General features: G+C 39.4%; 1 protein-coding gene across 3 annotated transcripts in view; it reads right to left on the bottom strand.

Annotated features, from left to right (window-relative positions):
- Positions 1-16059, bottom strand: part of LOC124160274 (sodium-dependent phosphate transporter 1) — a 154836-nt gene that overhangs the window by 85763 nt on the left and 53014 nt on the right. The gene's annotated exons all lie outside the window — the stretch shown is intronic.

Here is a 16059-nt window from a genome sequence, read left to right as displayed (position 1 = left end):
AGGCTATTTTACCAAGGGGGAAAATTGTGTAACATCCGTTACAAAATCGATGTAACATCCGTTACAAAGGAAAATAATTTTTATTAGTTATTTCTAATATTTTAAGAGTTGTAATTTGTAGCTCAAAGTAAAGTATATACATTATATAAAGCTAACAAATATTTAATATTTCCACTGGTATCTTAGGTGGGCTGAATTTTAGTTAGATATCCATGAACTTAAGTAGGCTGTTCCCCTTTGTGTAACATCCGTTACACGCCAAAACAATTTATAACTCGTTTATTAATTTATGAATTGTGACCAAACTTGCACTGATAATCAAAGTGAATCTTATTTACCTCCTGAAAGTCTTAAAATGTATTACTGATAATATTTGAAGACAATATTTGCAGTTTTATAGTGAAAATGTAACATCCGGCACATATGGATTGGCTGTAATAGCTCATTCCAGTCTCAAAGATAGATTGTGAAAAACAAATGCTAGGACCATTCTTTTAATTAACCGTTACTGATAGATCGATCGTGGCAATGGAAATATAATCGGCGAGTAAAAGTTTTTTTATATCAACGGGTTATTTTGTAAGGGAATATTCATAATATGCAGACGTACAGATAAGAGGTAGGACATGTTAGACTAGCGAACATTATTGTTTCATGAGCGCATTTTACTTGATGAGAGAGGAAGTGCATTGATAGGGTGACAATTCGATGGTAAAATGACACAAATAGGACCAGCGAATTCAGTTACGTTAAGGCAACGCCGGCGCCTAGTCATGACGGCGGGATTGTTTGCTCCATTTTCACTTCCCTTCCCAATCAATCCCAAAATAACCTTACGACCCCTCTGCTGGTCACCCGGTGATTAACTAATACGGTTCAGACTGGGGCTCATTCGGAGAGCGTTCTCGTTAAGTTCAGCACTGTATCCCAACACTACTTCACGGAAAATGACACTTCCTGAGACTTCACCCGCGAAGGTTGATGTACTTTTGTTCTGGTGTTACGGATTTACCCATCAGACGACAATGTGTATGGTTGAGCACCTTAATTTTCCTGAAAACAATGCCAATAGTCTTTTACATCACCTTGATCGGATATAAATTTATACTATGTAGTTCGAGTTCTACCTCCATTTTCTGACGCAGAAAAATGCGCTTATAATCCGGAAAAAACCCTTATCTCAGTCTCATCTTAGTTCGACCACTATTGCTTTAGCCGCAACAGAAATTTTAATTACTGATACGTTTCTTTTATTACGTACAGGCCAGGGTCATATCGAAGTTGGTGAACTAAGGCACATCCCACGAGCCATCATACGCCCACCCATCCAATGATGACCTCAAAAAACTGACCAAGCAGATGATTCGTGAAAAAAGTGGGGATATAAGAGATGTTATAAAGTAAACTTGGATTTTGAACTTGACCTCATAATACGGCGTGAAGTGCCGACTAAGAATCTGATAAATGATGGAAAATCGTACACTAGATAAAAATATCGAGGAATGGCGACTAGGATTTCGGAACATATAAGAGCCACCAAACAATAACAACACCATTCTTCACCCATTGAGGAGCTTGCTTGGAGTGAGAGAGAACATAAGATTGATTTTGAAGCAGCAAAGACTGTGGCAAAGGAGAGCCGCTACAATCAAAGGCAGAGCAGGGAAACCTTGGAAATCTACAGGACCGATAATATAAACAGAGACCATGGCCACCAAATCAGCAACGTGTGGAAGAGAGTTCTGATCAATCAGCGCTCTACGGAAGGACGACCAGTGCTTCTAAGGCGGCTACAAATCACTCCACTCTCTCACAGTTTAAGTATTCATCTGCACAAAAGCATCATTCGCCCGGTAGTATTACAGATGTACGAAATTTGCACCATCGACAGAACAACACGCAAAAAACTAGAACCATTCCAAAATAAATCCATTCGTCCCACCTCCGTCCCAGTAAATTAATCAACAAATCAGATGCCATAAACGCCCACAAATTGCCATCCGGTTCATAATTTCAATTCCAGGCTGAAAGGCCCTGATAACACACTTCTTACAGCCATTTGGGACTACCACCTAAGAATCCCAACTACACATACACTGTCTCAATAAGTCACTCTCCTCATTCTAATAGTCTATCCTATGTCTAAACCTCCTCCTAATCTCAGATGTGTAAATAGTTTTTAATCTTGGAAAAAATGTGGAAAAAGGAAAAAAACTACACACCAAAACTTCTTGAATTCGGTATTTGCGAACTCAACTAAAAAAGAAAATTAACAGGAAAAAACTGGTATTAAAAGATCTATTTAAGTCATTGAAAAGAAAAATAAATTAATAATAATTATATGTCATTAAATACAAACTCAATAAATTGAAAAGTATTGATGTTTCCACAATTTCCAAAAATGTTTTCTTGTTCAACTGTCAAGTTGTTACATTTGTTTCCTTTTTCAAACAAACCATACTTAACACGAGCAACGCGAAAAATGCGCCAAAAATTTGTTTATTTAAACCGGTTGGTTGGGGCGAATCACCGCTACGGCAACTTTAATCGAAGAATAGGTCATAGAATCCTAAGTGAAGGCTTCTCACCTTCGACCTGAGGACAAAAGCAGGATGTCTTCCGATATTGATGTCACTAGTAAAAAACAAACGCGGCTGAGAACCCAGAATCGTGCATTTACCATGAGAATTTCCGCGAAAATCTACACAAGATTTTCATCCATGCATCAACATTTTTTGGAGAACGGCGAATGGTAATGAGTCCAGACTGGCAGAGAGAGAGGCACGAAGGTTGACCTGAGGAGGGACACCCACCCGCACGGGAAAGAAAGCACAGCAAGGATACATTTGAGAAAAATACTGCCCCTGTTCGTGCGGGCGTTCCAGGCTGCGCCCCCATGAAAGAGTGGGAATCGTGAACCACAGAAAGCAGCCCCTTTCCAACCTGAGACCAGTGCTGAATTTCGGCCGGAATCTCTCAGGAAACATTGGGTCGTGTCAAAAAATTTCAGTATTTTTTCATATTTGGTATGATTCCTCATTGTAACTTTTATTACTAATTTAAAAAAAAAATTGTCAATTTTTTGGGGGGAGTGGCACATATTTGAATACCCAGTGGATTAAATACGTCGGTTTACCAGTGGGTTGAGGCCAATCGAAGCGGGAAAATTCATACATAATTCCATGTTTTATAGGGAAATTTAAAAAATTCTAGGTTAATCCTACGTTATTAAAATAAGACATTGCATATTTCCACTTAGTTTTTTTATATACATTATGTTGTTTGTGGCGACGAAACGCGTTGTGAAATAATAAAGCTAAGTGGAAATATGTCTTATTTTAATAATATTAAGAATTTCCACCATATCGTGCCCAACATCATACAAGTTAATCTTATGTGATCACTGCGATGGATGAGAATTTAAAACACCTTAAATTAATTCAATATTTTTAAAAATATATTGCATTTATGTTATTAAAAGGGAAAGTAATAGGTTAGCTTACACACATTCCATGTAAAATTTAAATTAATTACATGCAAGCCAAGAAGCTGCTTCGACCTCAGAAGTAGATGCTGACGTCACCTGAAATTCTATTCTTCGTGGGTTTTTTTTTTAATACCCGAGTCAAGAGTACTAGACATTTAGATTCAGTTGTCTTGTCTGACATTCCTTCCACGTTCCGATGCGGCTGTAAAAATTCTACTACTGCATACACTAATCAAGATACAAGATAAAGATAATAAAAGATACTGCACTTAATATTACGACAAACACATTTTAGGCCAGAAAAGGGCTATTGAAAGGCAAAATTTTAGGTGAAATTAATTTGAAATAAAAGATTTTTGAAATTCCAGGTTAGAGCAAAAATTCATGAATCATTCATGCGTAATAAAAATAAATTTCCGTGCAATAAAAATTCTCGCACAATTCCCAAATTTCCCGGCCGCTGGACATCCTGTATAATTTCCGGTATCTAAAATTTTAGAAATTGAGCACTGCCTGTGACCACTCCCGCAAGGGCGAGACAGTTAAGGAGGGACAACTGGCGGAGAACTTGAGGGGAACAACAAGAAAGCGTCCTAGTTGCAATCGTTAAGTTGCGAATTATAATGCCACACGTAACAATGACTCGAGTTCATAAGAGATGAAGCGGGGTTGCGATTATTATGCAACGATCGTTACTCTCTCGTTGGCGCCGACAAAGGCGGGAGGGGGAGGCGTCGGCACATCACTCCCACTGCAATGGGTCCGCGCGTCCCTTCCTCCCTTTCGCTTCCGATGGCAGTGGGCCCGGTGCCCGTCTCTCCCTCCACGTGGTCGCCACGTGGTCTCCCCTCCTCGCGGCGCGGGAAAAAGAAAGAGAAGGAACGATGGGCGGTGACGTCACAGGGAGGCCAGCCATAGCCACGTGATCGCCGCGCCTTTAGCGAGTTGCGTGCGTGCCTCGTCCAGCCACTTGGGACGAGAGGCGATCGTCAATTTGAGACGACGTGCCTCATTTGCGAGTCACTTACACCGTTCAAAATGACCACAATGCAACATCGTACGCATACAAAGAGGATGCATCATCTCCCGTCGACTAGATATCCCTATCATTTTCTGAAGCATTACTCGCTTCAAACTTACGAAAAAAATACTGGAATTTTCAGCCTATAAAGAGTGAAACCTATGGCTGTCTGATAACTGTAACCCTAATAACAATATAACATATTAGAATAATTACTCATTCGAACGCTATGGAAAACTGCAAACCATTATTTTAGGAGCAAGGGATTATGACTCTTTATGGTTAATATGCGTACTTAAATGTCTAATCAATGTAAAAGTGAACCTTGACTCCATAAAACTGGTGATGTCCACCATCATAACACACGGTTCAAAAATAACTTGATTAGGCCACAACGTAGGCTGGCAACCACAAAAGATTATTTAGACCACGTTAAATTTTGTCCGTTTATCAACTTAGGTATTCCAAGCGGCCAGAAATTGTACAATACCCAAGTTTAAACATGCTCTTCGATCGAGGTTACCGAGGAAAGTTTTCTATCCACTGAATGAATTGTTGGAGAGAAATACTTTGAATTGTACCTTTTAGATTTAGCACTTATTGACTAAGACCATTGCACTGTATTGTGTTAAACATTGTATAAAAGTATTATCATTATTAAAAATTTACCCATATCACAGATGCGAGAATTATAGTTCAGTATTTTCTCTGAGGTAAATTTTTTACAAATGATACGCAAGAAAATTTAAATAAAGAGTAAGTAATCTACTTGACCCGAAGGTTTGAAGGCGATATCGAAAAAATTGAAGCAAATACTAGAGGAAATCAGACCAGTTGGGCGACAGTGATTCGTCGCCCTAAGAAAGCGAAAAAAATATGTCCGAGAAAAAAGTAAGATCTTTCAGAGCTTCCTTGGGTGCATAAACCAAAGGGGAGGCCATACAGAGAAGAGAAGTGATATTCCGTAGGAGATAGGCTACTATGTCATCGGGAAAGGGATATCGGATTGACACACTAGTAAACGCCGTAGGGAAAACTTTCAACTGCTTGAAAAATAGGAAACAAAAAAATGAGAACCTTGAATGCGCACTGTAAATATTTTTTCTTCTTGCTATCCCGAAAAATCATCAAGAAAGAATCCTCATTTCTTCGAATATTATGTCAGTATGAGCGGTGGCGGTCTAATGAAGAGTGTGGGACTGCCAGTCAAAGGGTTTATTGTTCAAAAACCCGGTGATGTCTTTGAACTCACGCAATGAATATCTCCGTTTAGCACGACTGGCCGGTGAAAAACTACCCCTCATGACCCTGAATACATAACATTCACACGACTGTGCCGGCGGCTAAGCCTGGAGCGAACTGAAACCTACCTAAAGTATAGCCTCTGTAGTAGCGGCGTTACGCTACCTTGTTAAGCATAGAGCTGGTTCGAACCTCGAAGGTGGGTTTAATCACCACCCAGGGGTAAGGATATTTGTGGACGGCCACCTAGTTAACTAATACGGAAGACTAAACATAACTCTCGAAACTAATTAAGCTGTTAATAATTTACAAAAGATGGACCAACCTTTGAACTAACACTATGTGAAAGAGTAAAGTGTGTCTGTTTGAAGTGACGATTGAGTCCTAATTGCTGTCTGACGGATCCGCTACCCAAACGCAAATTGTTTGCGCGTATCAGAACGCAAATTTTATAGTATCCTGAACTATCCTTCTCCCTCGATAAGCGTAGAACTCCTCCATGGAATCATACTAAACAGGGTGTCTGTGACGTAAAACCTCGCCGATAATCCAGATTCTATCAAGATCACCGCTTAACTCAGTTGGTGGGTCATCCCGAGGCGACATTAGAAGGTCACGACTTCTTGGTGTGTCTGGATTTGCCTATCAACCTCCGCTTCACCCTTGTCCTGGTCCTCATTCAGCCGTATACTCTTGCCCCAGCCTCCATCACTTCGTTTTCGATAAATTATAAGGACTTTATAACGCACTGTAAATAAATCAACAGAAATTGATCTAGTACCGTTTCACTATAATAAATTGTGAAATGCCTCATTTCTTCTTCATTTCATTGAACATTTTTCAATCAAGCATCACATCTATTTATGGACGAAAGGTGGCATATAACAACGGAGTCTTCTCAAAATCAGAGATGAGAGGGGAGAGAGATGAAATATAATAAAAATTGAATGACCAGCAATTCATAGTTCCAGTTGCGACGGTATTTGGTCAAGGAATGAGAATGAAACAGCACAAAAATCATGATAAGCTAGCTCAGGACAAGCAGACAGAAAACAGCTGCCTTACCTAAACCTTCGAACCTACATTAGCTGCCTTATTATTCGGCAGACAGGAGAATATGCGAAAGACGACCAATGCTAAAGACTAGACTCAGATTGGTAATTTTTCTGAAGACATGTTTGCTACTCCAACGAAGTTTGTGGCAATTTGTGTGTATCACAGGGTTCGATTAGTTCGACATTTCCCCTTAGCCTTATTCAATTGTTAATAGATAAGATTCACGACTGAAGTAAAATATTTCGTCACCCGTCGAAGGCTTCCTATACGATTCAATACGATGTTTACACTAGGAACACAAAAAAAGCATAAACAGGATAAATAATTAATATAATATGATATATATTATAATAAAGCATTAAGGGTCATGGTTTTTACAACGGATAATGAAGGTCTGCGCGGGTTCGTGCGAAAAATGACACCTAATAGATAGCCTCCAATTCATTTCTCAACTAATATTAACAACTCCTATTTAACTGCTTAACTACCAATGCTATATCCGGTATTTAATAGACAGTTATCGAGTGTACTGCAAAGGCTTTCCTACTGCTGATGAAATATATAGATCGTTTATAACTTTAAAATGCTTAACCTATTTTTAGCTTTAGCAGTATACTATTTTAAGGGTTAATTAAGAGTTATACTGGTTTGGGTAGCCGATACTGCGCACCAGCTACTAAGGTGGAGATCAAAAACTTGAAAGCACAGGGCAGTAGAGGATTTATTGCTGGTGAAATCGGGGTAGTCCTAGTTAGTATAATCATGATATATGTTGATTCATTTTGACGTACCTCTTTTTGGTAGAGATGCCCTAGCAGCTGCTGCCTTCACTTCCCAATGGAAACGGATATTCACTTGAAGCCCTAACAAATCCACACCAGGGACACCTACGCATTTGTCGACGCAATAACTCCTTTCCAGCATCATGGAGAGATTTATCATGTCTTATTCAGAATTAGAACTTATCGTCATAGAATGCGTTTTCATAGTTCACTAATTTTCATCTACCACTCGAAGTTACGTTTAGCTGTCGCTCTATTGGTGTTCGCATGGAGCTGTTAGAGTTCCATACACTGTTTTATGAAGGAACACTATACAACACGTGTAAGGCATTACTTCAGTTGGGGTGTATTTTGTAATATCTCCTACTATGGTATAAATACGTGAGTAGAATTCAAGGTAAAGGTACGTTTACACTATGCAACATGTTACATAAACATGTTATATGTAACAAGTTGCTTGTAACATTTTTTTTATAACAAAAGTCCAGCGGAGCCAAATATCCACAAGTAACATGTTACAGATTCAGTCGCTGCCCACCCGTCAACTGGCTATCCCCACCATGCGCCTCCACTCTTTTTTGTGACATGTTACACATTTTCCCCCTTCTTGCGGGAAACCAAAAACTAGTTATTCAACACGAATTTTGGTTTTGTAACACAATGTTACATGCAATTTGTTATACGGATTTATAACTTTTTCGTAAAACATGTTATATGTAACTTGTTTATGTAACATGTTACATAGTGTAAACGCACCTTAAGATTTTGAAACAAGGAGCTGCCAGGATGATTTTGCATAGATGGTTGATGGTGTACACTAGCGCCTTTAATTGCAGGGTTATGATACTGAACTCTGGGCACACAAAAGTTTTTCTCTCTACGATACTACACTATATTTCAGTTAACAGTACCCTGTATTGAGTATACGGAAGAGATTACGAGATGCCACCTATGCCATGGCGATACGATCGAACTGAAGAGTAGCAGTTCTATCTGTTTTATGATAAAATGTTTTAAATTCCGCGATTTCAAGATCATGAGAAATAAAATTTGCACAGGCCCAAACGTACATGCAGTGACTGAAATATCAATTATTTATTACTTTACGAACATGGTTGCGCATCGCGTCAGCGCTTACCAAGCGCGATACGCAATAGATCAGAGAGCAAAGGGCAAATGACATAACGCTGACATTATCCAGCAGTTACTTTTGATCGGTGAACATCTCTTATCTTTACAGCATCGGCGATACAATATGCCTCACTAAGTTTTCACTTTAAATGAATTTGATGTACATACAAATAGTAACTCGATTCATTCCAGCACGGTCGCCAAACTTTTGCACATTCGAATACAGTCATTACCGCTTACTTGGTGAAAATAAACTATAATTTTTCCTTATATTAAAAATGATTTAAACTTAGCCACTTACACCGAAGTGTGACGAATTCGGAATAATTACAGTTAAAATCTATTAAAATTCACCAAAGCTAAAAAATCACAAATGATATCCGATAATTCTGCAATTTATATCGTGTGAAAGCAGTTGTTTCGTAAGCCTAAGAGTCAACCGGAAAATACTAACGCAATACATTATTACGCACTCAGCTGTATCATGACATTTTCAATCAACTCGCTTATCCACGCAGCTCCCTTAAAATTTGGATCCCTGAGATAGTGATTCCTCGTGACGATTATAGAGCAAAGACTCATGCAACTGGCATTCAAAGATGCCGATGCTCCTCGAGGATTCCTAACAAAAATGGCTGTATCACCGATCTTCCTGTAATGCACTCAAATTATTAAGTTATGAAATACTATATGCAATTCATAAAATGAATACTGGATATAAAGTTTCTCTTGTAAGACAGGATACCGCGCGCCTGGCCGTCAGCAATGTTACTCACGCAAGAGCATCTACTCAAAGATTATTTAAAATAGGCAAGGGAATATATCACACCTAAAAATGCCGCAGGCGAGTGAACTTGACACACTAAGAGAAGCAGGCTAGTTCTTTCACCTAGGTCCATTTGCACAAAGGAGATTCTCATTCAGGAATTACCGTGCTATCTAACAGCGATTTGAATCTCAAGACTATGCTAGAAATGAATGTATCTACAAAATCTACGGTTAGGATTGACCACCACCCTAGCCTAGCTGCGACCAATATGTTATGAAAATTAACAGAACCTCATACACCGAGAATAAGGGCTAACGATGTCGCTGAAAGGCAATAAGCAGCATTTGACTATGGCACCTCAAAAGTGGAATCGTGCGTATCATGTATGCGTTTGGCTCGAAAGATGAAGAGTCGTGAACCAACACTTCGGCGCGCCATTGTAGTGATGGAAAGGAGGAAGGGGGGAGAATGAAGGGGAGGAGGGCGATCGGCTGCCCCTCACGCCAATAAGAAATGACACGGCGAGCCAACAAACATGGATGATGCTGATTGGCGGAGATGGTCTCAATTGCTTAGGCGGGCAATTCCAGTTGACAGTCGTTCGGAAGACGCCATGTGACGTCCACAGAGGGCAATTGGCACCGACCTCTCATGTCCCTTTGCCCGCGTCGGAGCAGCGCCTCTGGCGGCAGCCGCGACCACTAGCCCGCGCGGAAGACAGCAGACAATCGGTCCTAGAAGACGCTCCACGAATATGACTTTATGTGGTAGAGAGACTCCGCTAAACTGTCCGGCTGAGGTTCCTCCAATACCAACAGGGGCCTCTCACATTACAGCCGTCAACAAATCCGCCTGGCAAAGCCTCCACGAATACAGAAAGTGCATTTTCGAAGCCTTCGTGGTATTTACTTGTTAGAAAATATGCTGTAGGTACTTTTTCCTCCTTATAAACGGTTCAGGGCCACTAATTTATACCTCATTTTCAATAATACGCTATTTTCGATTCGGAACAGAATTATCAGAGCTTATTTTAACAGATGAATCGAACGATAACTTCATAAATAAGAGGGAAGGATAATACGCATAGCTTAAGGTATCATCCAAGGAGGTTAGGAGAACAATGGAGGTGTCTTATACCGTGATTCTGGACGAAAATAGCAAATTTGGCAGTTACGTTTACATAGCGTCGGTTGAACGGGTTAGTGATTAGTAGTATGTCACGCACATCGAATAATAGCAGCTAATGAGGACACATTAGACAGTAGACAGTCAATCGGCACAATTGGCAAAGCAATGTTACGTGAGGAGTGGGCGTGGCTAAATCCTTCCCATTCATATCATTTGTCTTACTCACCCGGCCATGAGATCATGTGGATACAAGGCCGTAGTAAGCCCTCCGCTTGGATCAAGAGGTTATAGCCCCCGCGGAATTTTGGGGGGACCAACGTTGACCCACCAAAACAATTTTCTCACGACCTTGCTGATCAAGAAAATATTAATCTCATATGGCCCCATCCCTGAACTAACCTCCCTCCCCAAATGCATCCGGCCTAAAAATGTTTCTGGCAACGAATTTGCATGGATTATCCCCCTCCGCTTTCCTTGAGCCGCCTTCCGCAGAACGACCCAGATCCGTCAAACAGGAGCACGCGATGGGGTATAACGCTGAAAGGTCTCATCACGTCACACAATCGAGGACCACGCCTTCATCCCTCGATTCCAATCAAGCAGAGCTACTCAAGTGCTTCGTGCTCATTCCCTTTGCAAAACACCGAGCACTGATAGCGGGAGGCAAAGCGATTGGGGACGACGAGAATAAGCGCTGTCACGACTGCGCAGGCGCAGAATCTCAAATTAGTCCGCTCATCAGGACCCATTAAATCAATGGATGTGAGTTGCTTCAGATGAATTGACGTTAAGTCATTTTTTAAATGAATATCCGAATGCTTTTCAGTTTGGAAATAAAATTTCCATGATGGGGTTTCCGGTTGACTTAGGCAACCATCAACGATGGGAGATGAATGAGTGTTAACAGCATCCCGGATGACAATTCCACCGACACCTGCCACGAGGGTGTTTAACATAGCCAAGAAAAAGTTTTGGATAGTTTTTTCTTGCAAATTTATATATTTACTGCCTGTAGACTTATCATTTATGAAATTCATTAGCTACTGTTTCAGCCTATGTAAGAGTTCAATGATGATACTAGCAAATGGTGCAGTATATTTAACCGGAAAATGTTTTCCGTGGAGCACTGAGAAGTCCCTTATGGTTTCAAACTAATTGATTCTACATAGTATCTACAATCAGTTTGTGTCATTTAAGGGAGGGGAAAAGCAGTAGACGTCATTGACCCAAATTAGTAGATTAGCAGTAATTGCTAACTGGTACTCATAAATCTAAGTTTTGAAAATTAATATGGCAGAATTTCTTTTACATATAATCGCAACAAATGTAAATTTTCGCCCCTTGTATTTTTTTAGGCACTAAAAACTAATAGGATATTCCAACCAATTGGTTGATCCTATACCCTGAATTTCCTCAATAGTTATGTTATATATCATTCGTTTATAGCGGAATCCTGGCTTATAAATTCAGCCATTAGAGCAACCGGCAAAATACTTCATCCAATTATTTGAGTATTTATTCCTTAACATTAATTCAAATCCATAGATCCATAACAAAGAAAGCTGATCGGCCGATGCAATAAATATTTTTGTATTCTAATGAGTGCATTTCGCGTCTTAGCAGTAAAAGAAATAGGCGATTATTCACTAATTTATAATAGAAAATTGCATTTTTCCAACGAATCAAGCCCAAAAAAATTGACATCCAACCGAAAAGAGTTCACAGAAAACCATAGATGGGTCATACCAATCACTAAAATCAAGAAATAGCCTGCGTAAGGCCCGTAGCTAGAGTAAAATGTTTTCACTTTTTCCCTGTCTTATGGCTGGTATTAAGTTGGGCCGTCGGTTATATACCATAATTTGAACACGGAACGGACGGATCCGCTAATTATGTACGTATATTTTAGTTTTAGAAATGACGGGAGTGCAGAAATTAGAGCTCTCAAAAGCACAAGCCAATTTTTTACTGGATCAGAAATTTGATTTGGAAGCAGCAAAGCGTGGGATAAGTTGACCAATAGAGATTTCCCAACTCCCTTGACGTCTTCTCTCAGATTCTTTACTGCTAAATCTAATTATAAGCTAGCAGAAAGGAGTAGCACTCAGCTAAGCCATCAAAAATATTCTTGCGTATACGGTTTAATCCTCATCTCGAGAGAAGTGAAGGCAGGCTGGCAGTAAAACGCATGCTCATCCAGATAGAGGAGGAACCGACACGCAAGTGATTGTGAAGGTACACACGCCTACATCCAAAAACACGTTAAAAGAAGCCTCATTCAAAGGAAGTCAAGGAGCCAAAATCATGCCACGTGCACTACTCTGACATTAAGTAGATATTATCCTACAGTACATTGTGCTAAGTAAAATATTCTTACTTTAAGAGCCAGGTACTCAATTCAGGTGTTCTAGCTGTTTTGCATAAATTAGTATTCAGAAAATATTTTGTATAGAGAGTTGAAAGTAAAATTACTTATTGTTAGTATCGCACTGCAAAAAAAGATTTCAACATTCCAAGGTCCATGAAAATGAAAAGTAATGATAAAATCTACGTAGGTAAAAATAGTTTGCTGCGCTATTGAGTTTCCACCAACGAGCGGATTTGTTTACAGAGAGAGTGAATAATTATGATTAGACGACATCATCATATAAGAGAAATCACTCGAGGTGCTTCATACATCACTCACCCGGGTTTCCACGGATGACCGTCATTATCAAGGTGCCGAACATTGGCGTAGAGCACCAGTAAAAATAACTTTGCTTTGCACAAACTTCGTTTTCGGGATTTCGTCCAGCTTTTTTCGCATTTGGCCCCACTGCGCTAGGAGACTTGACGGGGGGAAAAGGGGGTGGGTGGCCCACTTGGCACGGCCGTAACATCATGTGAGAGAGAGAGAGAGAGGACACCCCCGAGATAGAATAAGAGAGAGGCAAGAAGATCCTTTTAGCCCCGACCACATACACAGAGGCGGAGAGGAGGTCAGCCCCGAAAAAGAGGGAGACAACGACATACAGACACGCAAAACACACACTACAACCCTCTCTGCCTCCGTCTTATTCTGTCTTGAGCCTTCTTCAAGCCATTACTGTCCATTTTTTTTAACTGTTAGTCATGCTCACTTCCGAGTTACGGCAAAGGACAATGTTGTAACGAAATGGATAACAATTAGTTTCAACTACGGCAAAACACACTACAACCTTCTCTGCCTCCGTCTTAATTCTGTCTTGAGCTTTCTTTAAGACGCAACAGCCCATCTTTTTTAAACTTAGTCACGCTTATTTCCGAGTTACGGCAAATGACAATTCCGAGATGATGAAACGAGATGGGTAATAATTACGAATTTGAGGAGGGTTAATAACCTCGGTGTAAATATTGAAAACACTTAGAGAAAAAAACAAGAGACTGTGGCAAAAATAAAGGGGGAGAACGATATACGGGCAGGCAAAACACACTAAAACGCCCTCTGATTCCCTCTTATTCTGTCTTGAGCCTTCTTTAAGACATTACCATCCATATTTTTAACTTTTAGTTACGCTTACTTCCGAGTTACGGCAAATGACAATGATGAAACGAAATGGATAGTAATTACGAAATCTCGGGAGGGTTAATAACCTCGGTGTAAATATTGAAAAAAAATCTTAGAAGAATAGCAATTAAAGATTTTAAATCAACTTGACGTAAACAATTCTTACCAACACTCCCCCAAGAATTCTAATAGAAACAAAATCAAAATTAAAAGTTATACCTGAATAATTAATATAATAAATAAGAGAGAAAACACGAATTAAACAATATCCTTTTAATTAAAAAAAACCCTGCGCGAATCATAAGAAAAACACAAAGAGCTTGTGGCAAAAATAAAGGAAGAAAACGACTTAAGGGCAAGCTAACCACGCTACAACCCCTCTGACACCTTCTGTCTCCGTCTTATTCTGTTTTGCGCCTCCTATAAAACATTACTGTTTTTTTAATTAGCCACGCTTATTTCCAAGATACGGCAAATGACAATGACATAACGAAACGGAGAATAATTGTGAGATCTCGGGAGGGTGAATGACCTTGGTGTAAATATTGAAAAAAACTTGAGAGAAACACAAGGGCTTGAGGCAAAAATAACCGAGAGACGATTTCGGCCTGGGTGAAAGAGTCCGCCGTCGCACACTTTCCGACGCCCAATCGGCGCGATTTTGTCCAATGTGTCAATCCGCCACCGTCGCGGACGAAAATTCGTAGCATTCCTATACGAGTTTGCTTGCCTTACTGCCAGCAGATTCCAAGGGTACCACAAACTACTATTAACTACGTTTTCTGTGTTCACATTGTTTTAAGACAAAAGCTGTCTTGCATCTGTTTTTGAGGTCTCAATAAAATTCAACTTTTTTAAAATTTTGTTTTTAAAGTCTTACATCTACGTTCAAAAGTTGTTAAAAAGAAAAGAAATCAACGTAAAATAATTTTTTATATCATAAGTAACTACGGCATAAAATTACACTTTATGAGTTGTATAGATACGAAGATCCTACGAAGTGAAAATTGCAAAAATACTCTATTTAGGTAAAACAACGACAGTCAGTTTTTTTTTTGAATTGCAAGTATTGCAGTTTGTGAAAAAGTATTGTTTACAATTCTTCATTTCCTTTCATCACGATGGAATTTATTAAAGAGAGCCAATTTGAATAGAAATAGATGATTTTTTTTTCAAATCGATTGTTATCTTCAGACAAAAATTGTCTTCAGTTAGGAAATTTCCGCAGAAAAACAGAAAAATAATCACCCATTTTTTTAAGGGCAGCGTGGAAACATTTTACGCTCATATACAACAACTATTATGAGCACACAGAATTTTTAAAGTCTATTTTAACATCGACAAGACGGCTTAGTACGCGGCTCCACAGCCCGCAGATAGCAACTCGCAGCGCACTAAACTAATTTTTCTCCATTTCGGCGTGGATGTTAATACTCACTTGAATACTTGAAGTAGAGCTACGTCAAAAATTGTGTTATTCAGCTTTAACAACAGTGCAGAATATGCTACAATAACTTCAATTAATACTGACAGCAAGGACTGCGACAAGAGAGTAAGGATACCAGTGTACACTGACTAAATATTTTGTAAATTAATGGGAAATATAGGACTTAAAACAACGGTGAGATGGCGAATCCAATTAAAATTAAATTTAAAGGCACAAACCTCACAAAATGTTTAAATGAACACAATTACCAATGTAAAACCTACCCGAAGGATTCACTTACTGTGGTATTGACACACTAGCAATTTGGTGCAACAGATTGATCTGAATCTTTACTTGACAAACCGAAGAATCAAAAATTCGAACAACAGGTATAGCATCCCCATAGTATACAAAAGACTGTTCAAACAAAATGCCAACCATGAGACGTTTTGGAAATGATAGTTGCAATTGTAAGAGCAACAGGAACTGGA

Source organism: Ischnura elegans, chromosome 6 (genome assembly GCF_921293095.1).
Source record: "Ischnura elegans chromosome 6, ioIscEleg1.1, whole genome shotgun sequence".
NCBI lineage: Eukaryota > Metazoa > Arthropoda > Insecta > Odonata > Coenagrionidae > Ischnura > Ischnura elegans.
The sequence above is the reverse complement of the archived record's forward strand: the minus strand, read 5'-3'. Positions and strand labels throughout refer to the sequence as shown.